The sequence below is a fragment of the Schistocerca americana genome, unplaced genomic scaffold, assembly GCF_021461395.2.
Source record: "Schistocerca americana isolate TAMUIC-IGC-003095 unplaced genomic scaffold, iqSchAmer2.1 HiC_scaffold_34, whole genome shotgun sequence".
In the NCBI taxonomy this organism is placed as follows: domain Eukaryota; kingdom Metazoa; phylum Arthropoda; class Insecta; order Orthoptera; family Acrididae; genus Schistocerca; species Schistocerca americana.
In genome coordinates, this window is record NW_025726060.1 from 2810213 (window position 1) to 2819490 (window position 9278).

The 9278-nt window shown below is 42.8% G+C and overlaps 1 pseudogene; it reads left to right on the plus strand.

Moving 5' to 3' along the window:
• The first annotated feature begins 8527 nt into the window (after positions 1-8527).
• LOC124580648 lies at positions 8528-8646 on the plus strand (annotated as a pseudogene).
• Positions 8647-9278: the final 632 nt, after the last annotated feature.

Genomic DNA, 9278 nt, shown 5'->3' on the forward strand with positions numbered 1-9278 from the left:
GTGTAGGAACCCGCGAGGCAATATTGATCTTACGACTTATCACAGAAGACAGGGTGAGAAAAGGCAAATCTACATTTATATAATTTGCAAATTCAGAGAAAGCTTTTGACAATGTGGACTTGACTCCATGCTTTGTAATTCTGAAAGTAGCAGGGATAAAATACAGGGACCGAAAGTTTTTTACAGCTTGTAGAGAAACCAGGCTGCTGTTATAAGAGTTTAAGGACATAAAAGGGAAGTAATGGTTGAGAAGCGAGTGAAACAGGGCTGTACCCTATCCCCAGTGTTATTCTATCTTTACATTGGGAAAGCTGTGAAGGGAACCAAAGTTAAATTTGGAAATGGATTTAAATTATATGAATGCGTGCTGTCTGTTTCTTTCGGACATGGGCATAAAGAACAGATAGCACACACTCATGTTCAAATGGTTCAAATGGCTCTGAGCACTATGGGACTTAACATCTTAGGTCATCAGTCCCCTAGAACTTAGAACTACTTAAACCTAACTAACCTAAGGACATCACACACATCCATGCCCGAGGCAGGATTCGAACCTGCGACCGTAGCAGTCCCGCGGTTCCGGACTGAGCGCCTAGAACCGCGAGACCACCGCGACCGGTTACACTCATGTAACTGGGCTCTGAATGCACAACCAACAGTGCAGACGCTCATTTAAGTTCGACCTCCAGCGGGAATTTAAAATTAGTGTGCATGGCCACTAGTGCGGATAAGTGTTTGCGCTAGGTGGTAATGTGAGTCGGCCAAGGAATGGGCCGAGATAGTCCGCGGATTAGCAACTAACATAGTGTGTGGGGGGCGCAGTGATCGCCGGCATGGTAGCTCAGCGTAGTAACAAAACTGAGTGATTGGATCAGCGGGTGTCATGGGACGGCCGCCCCGAGCAAATGCAATGAACAATAACGAACAAAATAAGATCGACGAAAAAGAAGTGGTTAACGCAACTGCTTATTAGGTAGGAGATCCCGGATTCGAGTCGCAGTCCAGCACACATTTTCACTCGTCGCACTGATTCCGCATAAAGTCCCGATACAGCTAATACTATCAGTTCCTTCAATTTCTTTTCCTTACTCCCCCTTCCACCTTCAATTTACATAATGGAAATAAATTTGGGAATGGGGAGGTGGGAGAACTTTGCCGTTTGCCTATGACATTGGAATTGTGTCAGAGATGTGTAAGGACATGGTAGAGCAGATGAACGGAATGAGTAACATCTTGGACATAGATTATAAGATAGTACCAGCAAAAGTAAAACAAGGGTAACTGAATGTAGTGGAAGTGAGTCAGGCAATTCAGTGAAAATTAGGTTAGGAAATAAGACAATTTTAAGTAGTGGGTATATTTTATTATTTGAGCGACGAAGTAACTGATGATGGCCGAACTAGAGAGAATATAAAATCCAGAATTGCTATAGCAAGAACAGTATTTATGGAAAAGAGGAATTTGTTATCATCGAATATAAATTTAAGTGTTGGGAAGCTTTTTCTGAAGGTATTTATCTGGAGTTTAGTCTAGTACGGAAGTGAATAGAGGACTATAGGCAGAACGGAAAAGAAGAAGATAAAAGTTTTGAAATGTTGTGCTACAGAAGAATGCTGAAGATTAAATGGGTAGATCGAATAAAAAATGAGGAGGTACTGTTCAAACTGGGGAAAAAGAAATTTAGGGTAAAACTCGACTAAAATATGGAATCGGTTGTTAGGACACATCCTGAGGCACGAAGGAATTGTCGGTTTGGTAATGGAAAGAAGTGTGGGGGCGTAGAAGCTGTAGAGGGAGACCAAGGCTGGAATACAGTAAACTGGTTCACATGAGTGCGGTAGTTCTGCAGAGTTGAGAGGGTTACAAAAGATAGAGTAGGATGGAGAGCTGCACCAGTCCAATCTTCGGAGTGAAGATCACACAATAATGATGTACTACATGAATGAAGCTGCACTAATATTCATTCAGATCTTGATAAGATTTTATAGTGGTGAAAAGACCGTATGACTAAAATATGAATGATTAATAACTGCAATCAGTCAACTCGTACAAATACGTGGATGTAAGTAGTTGCTGGAATATGAAGTGGGATGATCGTGTATGCGCTATTAGGGGTGAAGAAGGCGGCAGGCTTCGGTTTACTAGAAGCATACTGGGAAAATTCAGGACTGTTAACCAAAGTCTCGCGTGTCCCATCCCAGAATATAGCTCAAGTGCATGGGAGCAGTGCCAGATAGGACTGACAGGGGATATTAAAAGTGTACAAAGAAGGGCGCAGGTCTGCTCGACTCCGGGAGAGCGTCACGGAAATGGTCCAAGACCTCAATTGGCAGACATTTGAAGATGACGCTTCCTGTGTACTGGCGCACTGGGGATCGCGAAGCCAAGATCATTCTTCCTGTGCTCCATACGATAGTGGAATAGGACAAAATCTTAATATGTGGTACTCTCTCCCAAACTCCTGAAAATGGTTTGTTGAGTATAGATGTATATTTAAAGGTATTTTGAAATCTCCTCGCGATATCACATCCTTTTCAACGAGTACGGTGGTTCACTGCACAGCAAATAATACCCCATTGGTAACTGTTGTAATGACACATTCCGACGCAGAGACATACAGTACCTTAAAGGCTGCGCCAAAGATTAAATTGAGAGTGATGTAGAATATAATCTCTGTAATGTTCATATTGGATTCTCTTTTGTTTCATACTCCAAGAAGGAGTTAAGAGACACTTTCGATTGTTAGCTTGTAGAGGATGGACGTAATTTTTGGTGTGTGCGGAAAGGCAGCCATATAATTAGTATTTATGGTTTGTGCGACGAGCAGAGCAAGTCTTATTGTGTTGTGAATAAAAAATAGTGAGAAGTATCTGAGTTTTACGAGACTTATTTAAAGCGACGTAGCATTTTAATCCTTGGTTTCCACCGTCTTCGTGAAGTGAACCGGTGCCGACTCAGGAAGATACACACGGTCAACAAAGAGAAGAACATAGATGGCGACTAATGAATTAATATTGTGGCAGAAGGACGTATTCTACGTCTAAGGTGAGAACTCTGAATAAATAAACAATGACGTAGAATTCAAAAATGTAATTAATCGAAATGGTAAATTATATTACAGGCAAATTTCACGCAGCACCGAATTTGTCCGCATTTAAGCTGGTCAATACAGTCCTTAAAAAAGCCTTTCGAAAATTCTAATGTTACAGTTCCATGTCCATAATTTTTCCTCTTTTCAAAAAATCAATAAATTTAATTTTTTTATTTATTTCGCCACGCTGTCTGCATCGAATAGGTACTCTACCGACAACCCATTAGTATTCACTTAAAAACAGATGCTTTACAAAATCACTGATCTTATCAACATTTAACTGTGGAATCCACTGTAGAGATGACAACTTTTCCGTGCCCTTTTGCATCAAAGGGGAGGACAAATGCGAGTTAATACAGCACTAGATTGTAGTTTCACAGGCGGATGTTAAGTTACCTCCGCGAAATATACTGGACGTATGACGACGATATGGGCTGAGAATAGAGGCTGAAGACGGGCGATTGAAATAAAATTGGCGCAGCGCGGCGTGGCGCGGCGCGGCGCGACCGAGCAGCGGAAGCTGTGTTTGGGGGGAGGGGGTGACAGCTCGGGATTCGGGGCACGCGCCAGCCTGCAGCCGCACCGCGCAGTGCAGAAATAACTTCTGGCGCCAAATTGTTGGAATGTGACGACGGTCCAGATGGCGCGCCATTGTTGCGATCAGTCTCCCGAGTCGTGTGCTCTATATTCATTGCTTCCTTTCTCCGCCCGCATGTCGAGCTTTAGTGCTCTGGCGCCTCTACTGACACGGTATAACCTCGCGGAGATTTTACTCCGGCATGCACGTTTTTGATTATGGAAACACCTCTTCCGTCTAGCACACGACTTTCATTTATCAACGACTGAGGCTTTCTAAAATTGATGCAGACATCTCGGCTATTTTTCGACAATCTCTAGAACAAAATTTGTTTGTAACCACACAAGAACAAAGTATTTTAATCGTATTTGAATGTTTTGTGTTTTAATAGCTCAACCGCAAGAAACAGATCATAACAGCCCCGCAAATAGTGAAATTAAGGCTAATGGTCCCATGACTGTCTCTCCTTTGGATTCCGTATTCCGTTTGCCGGAGACGAGCACAATTTGCAGAGTAGGGTGCAAGTGTGGGCAAAAAACACACTGGAAAAGACATTTTTTAAGATCGGAAATGGGGAGGATGGTGTTCATTTATTACTAGAAAAAAAAATGTTTCAAATGGCTCTGAGCACTATGGGACTTAACTTCTGTGGTCATCAGTCCCGTAGAACTTAGAACTACTTAAACCTAACTAACCTACGGACATCACACACATCCATGCCCGAGGCAGGATTCGAACCTGCGACCGTATCAGTCGCGCGGTTCCGGACTGAGCGCCTTAACCGCGAGACCACCGCTGCCGGCTTTATTACTAGCAGTGTTACTGGTTTTTCGTTTTCTTTCGTACACTTAATAATTTAATTTCTAAACATAAGTTTATCTTCGATTTACTGAGTTGCATTAACTGAAAATTTAGCATCACAAGCACCTCACATGTTGAAGCCAGAAGGAAACACTCTGGACCCATGAGAGTTACTTACTGAGAGTCAGACACTTTAAATTTTGAATAACAGGCAAAATTAGTAGGCGGTACGTTTTACTGAAAATTAATTATGTAATTAGAAAAAATCACAGTTTGCTATAGTATCTATAGAGCCGATTATTCTAAGCTATGAACCATAAAAGTAGGCTTTGTAAATGTGTTATTATTAAAAAATAAATAAAAATAATGTTTTTTGCACAAATGGCCCACTATCTGTAGAAATTAACCAAATTCAGTAATCCTCCTAAATGGATAGCGGTCTGGTCATAACAGGCCGGCATGCGGTGGAGTGACAGTTGCTAAAGGGGCAACGTTGTTAGCTAAAATTTCGAAAACATTTGGACCGTTTTCCTTCAGACTCTTCTGCGGTACTCTAATAAATCTTCTCACTGACATGGGCTACATATTTTAAAATATATATGGTATATAAATATTTAGCTAAAATCTTGCCTATTATAGAAAGAAAAGCCGACGTTTAACATTGTTACAAAAAGCCTCGAAAAGTTTTTAAAATATTTCAAATTTTTTTTACGATATTCTAACAAACATTGTGGCCAACATTTGCTATATAATTTTTTAAACATCAATGTACAGCCCCATTAAATTTCTGGTGTGCAACCACATAAATTTACCTTCTTATTCTGATATTTCGCCTGTATATCGTTCAGCCATCTTCATTGTGAGCCAGAAGACTGAAGTTTCAGCACTCCCTCCGTCCTTTCAAACTGGCGTACCGCGCCACTGCGCATGCGGCCACAGATATATAGGCGCCAGAGACGTTCATCGGTGGCGAAGAAGGACAGCATGTGTGAATTACATCTGTGCTGCGGAGGGATCCACACTGGGATGTCGATGTACACTTCCACACTGGGATGTCGATGTACACTCTGATAAGCACTAAGAGTGATATACACTTTCACAACAGTGGAGAAGCCTGCAATATCTAATAACCAAAACGAGCAACACACTACACAGAATAGCGCAAGAACCGTCAGACGGAACAGGTACTCCTTCATCACAGTATGTTCAGTCTGTTCTGTCAGTGTACAGTACACACCACGTAACAAATGCAGGGCTGTCTTCTTCAAGGTATTGTTTAAAATGTCGACCGCCATGATCATGGCACGAGAGTACAGCGACACATCATCGACTGCTGCACACGCTCAAGAATTCCAGGAGTCTGGCGTACCAGTTCCGCGTCTGCGACAATCGATTGTTGTCCAAACGGAAAGCAAAAAATTAGTAAGGAGGCGCCGCAGACCGTGGTTTCCTTATACGACACTCAGAAGGACTACTGAACGACCTCTGAAATTCTGAAGTCTCAAAGCGAGGAACCTTTCTTCCATTTCCATTCGCAGAGCTCTTGGAGAGAATCTGAGAAGTTACGGTGAAAATGTGGTAAGAGAAAAAACTGGAAAGAATAAACATATGACGAAAACAAAGCATTCCATAATTAATGGCAGGTAATATGTGTTTAGCTGTCAGAGACCTTAAAAAAGGAAAGACGCAAGGAGATGAGAATCGTTAAGGCTGGAACAAGGCTGATACAAAAAGAAGTTGTAAAACTGTCTCTACGTAGGGTCTACGAAGGATAATTTCCCCAAAGTGGAAAAGTGACTCCTCTCTTGTGAAGGAGCATAATCACAGCAGCCATGATATAAAAAATACTGACCTATCAGCCTCGTCTTCGTAATGTATAGCACACTCCCCTTAAAACAGAATGTTCTTATTTCTTCCGTTAGTGGCTTTTCAAAATGGCTCTGAGCTCTATGGGACTCAACATCTGAGATCATCAGTCCCCTAGAACTTAGAACTACCTAAACCTAACTAACCTAAAGACATCACACACATCCATGCCAGAGGCAGGATTCGAACGTGCGACCGTAGCGGTCGCGCGGTTCCAGACTGAAGCGCCTAGAACCGCTTGGCCACACCGGCCGGCTTAGTGGCTTTTCATCTGGATACAGCGAAGCTGACCATTTGAAAGTCGGGAATGAAATTATAGGACGGAGCAGTGTGTCTGAATTACAATTTTCTCTGGATTTCATAGATTCTGAGAATATGCAGGGTGAATCACGTAAAACTTGCACCGCAGATATTGCGGAAATGGAAAGTGCTATTGATGTGCGGTTTTCATATAATGGATAGGTAGACAGGGGTTAGTTTTGTTAGCCAAAAAAATAGATTATAATAATATCTAGAAAGTGTACTTTTTCTGCAAACATACACTTTTTAAATAGAACAATACCCGTTGATACTGACACATTAAAAGTAGGGTAAATTAGAAGGTCAATGGTATTTGTTGGAGAATTCTAGTGCAAGTCGTACGAGATATCGTATTTTGAAAATTTTCTTCACCGACACTTCTTTGTGCCATTCAGCCTGCGTAGTTGCAAGGTACGATGTTGTTATGTTTACTGACAGTGTGCTTGTGTGTTCCTTGAGTGAAGTGCGACTTGCTAGTCAGTCAGTGTGTGACAGTCCATGCCTGAAGTCTTGAGTGGATGATCGATTTACCAGTGTAAAAAAAGCTGACGTGCTCATTGTGATGCAGAGGGCAACGTAACAGAAGACAATGACGACAGACGAGAGAAAATTAATGTTCTTGCTGCTGTTGTAGTTGATCCACGCGTTAGTTTCCGCGCAATCACGCGAGGAAGTAGCATGAGTCAGACAAGTGTCGTACGCATTCTCCATCGGCATAGGTTCCATCCCTATCACATCTCTCTCCATCAAGTACTGCATGCTGCATGGAAACGATTATGAGAATCGCATTAACTTTTGTACGTGGGCATTAAGACAGGATACTCCAGACGTATCATGTGTCTTGTGTTGAAGCCACATTTACCAAACATGGTCAGGTAAACCGCTGAAGCATGCACTGTTGGTCTCTTGACAATCTCCGTTGGCTTCATCAGGTGGAAAGTCAGCGTCCATGGAAAGTAAACGTGTGGTATGGGATAGTGAGCCATCAGCTCATAGGTCCGTTTTCATAGACGAACACTGAACGCGCAAAAGTATCCCATCCTCCTAGCACGCCATCTTCCACGGTTGCTAGACGACGTTCCTCTGCAGACTAGGAGGAACCTGTGGTACGAACATGGTTGTCGAGCCCACAGTGCACGGAGTACGACAACATGTCTTCACGAATTGTTTCCAAATCGTTGGACTGGACGCAGAGGACCTGTACCATCGCCGGCCCGTTCCCCGGATTGGACGCGTGTAGACTTTTGTGTGTGTGGAAAGCTGAAGACACTGCCTATGAGGACATACCAACTACACCCGATGATGTACAACAACGTATTACTGAAGCCTGGTCAGACATCTCCGCTGAAATGTTAGCACGTGTGCAGCAGTCGTTCAATATCAGACTGGAAGCGTGTATTGCCGCTGCCAGTAGTCATTTTGAACTCAACCTGTGATGGTCAAGCGTCTCGTTACTGGTCAGGAACCACATAACTAGTGAATGCACGTGTGTTGTTCTTTAGTATGTGCTGCCACGGGGTACTGTACAAGTGTCGGTGTGGGAACTTTTCAAAATATGATATCTCGTAAACGACTCTCGCTAGAATCCTGCAACAAACACCACTGACATTCTAATTTACCCTGCTTTTAGTTTGTTAATGTCAATAGGCATTGTTCCATTTAAAAAAGTCCATGTTGCGACAAAAACTACGCTTTCTGAGTATTACTACACTCTGTTTATTGCCTAACAATACGAGCCCCTGACTACTAATCCATTCTGTGAAATCAGCACACCAAAAGGACTTTCCACTTCCCCAATATCTGCGGTGCAAGTTTTAGGTGATTCACCCTGTATACTAGCAAAATTTCAAATATAAAGAGGAGTCGAAATGGTAGAGCCTCTACGGCCAAAAGGCAACGGCCTAGCCGCAGTGGATTACACCGGTTCCCGTCGGATCACCGAAGTTAAGCGCTGTCGGGCATGGCCGGCACTTGGATGGGTGACCATCCGGGCCGCCATGTGCTGTTGCCATTTCTCGGGGTGCACTCAGCCTCGTGATGCCAACTGAGGAGCTACTTGACCGAATAGTAGCGGCTCCGGTCAAAGAAAACCATCGTGACGACCAGGAGAACGGTGTGCTGACCACATGCCCCTCCAATCCGCATCCTCAGTGAGGATGACACGGCGGTAGGATGGTCCCGATGACCCACTTGTGGCCTGAATACGGAGTGCTATGGCCGAAAATACGTGTATAATCATCAGCGATAGAGGGAGTTTAACGATCCTTAAGCTGGAAAATGAAGAACTGCGTGTTATTTGAACATACGTGCACGATCTTCGTTTGCATGTAGTTGCATTGCCTACCCTGCGGATAAACGTATACTACCCCCAATACGGGGAAAAGAAGAATTAATATGTGTTAATGGAAGGTATCTTAATCATCTACACTTGACTTTGCCTCTGCTGTAGATAAAAATATCAATTGCGAATGGAAGTAATTAATAGACCAAGTTTAGAAGAAGGCCTGAAAAGCAACCATTAAAGCACTAAAATAATTTACAGTCAACACAATCAAAACAAAATAGTAGAAATTAACAATAACTACACAACCAGTTGATGCCGTTTTCTCATTTTTAAGAAAACGAAGACGACTAGATCAGTTC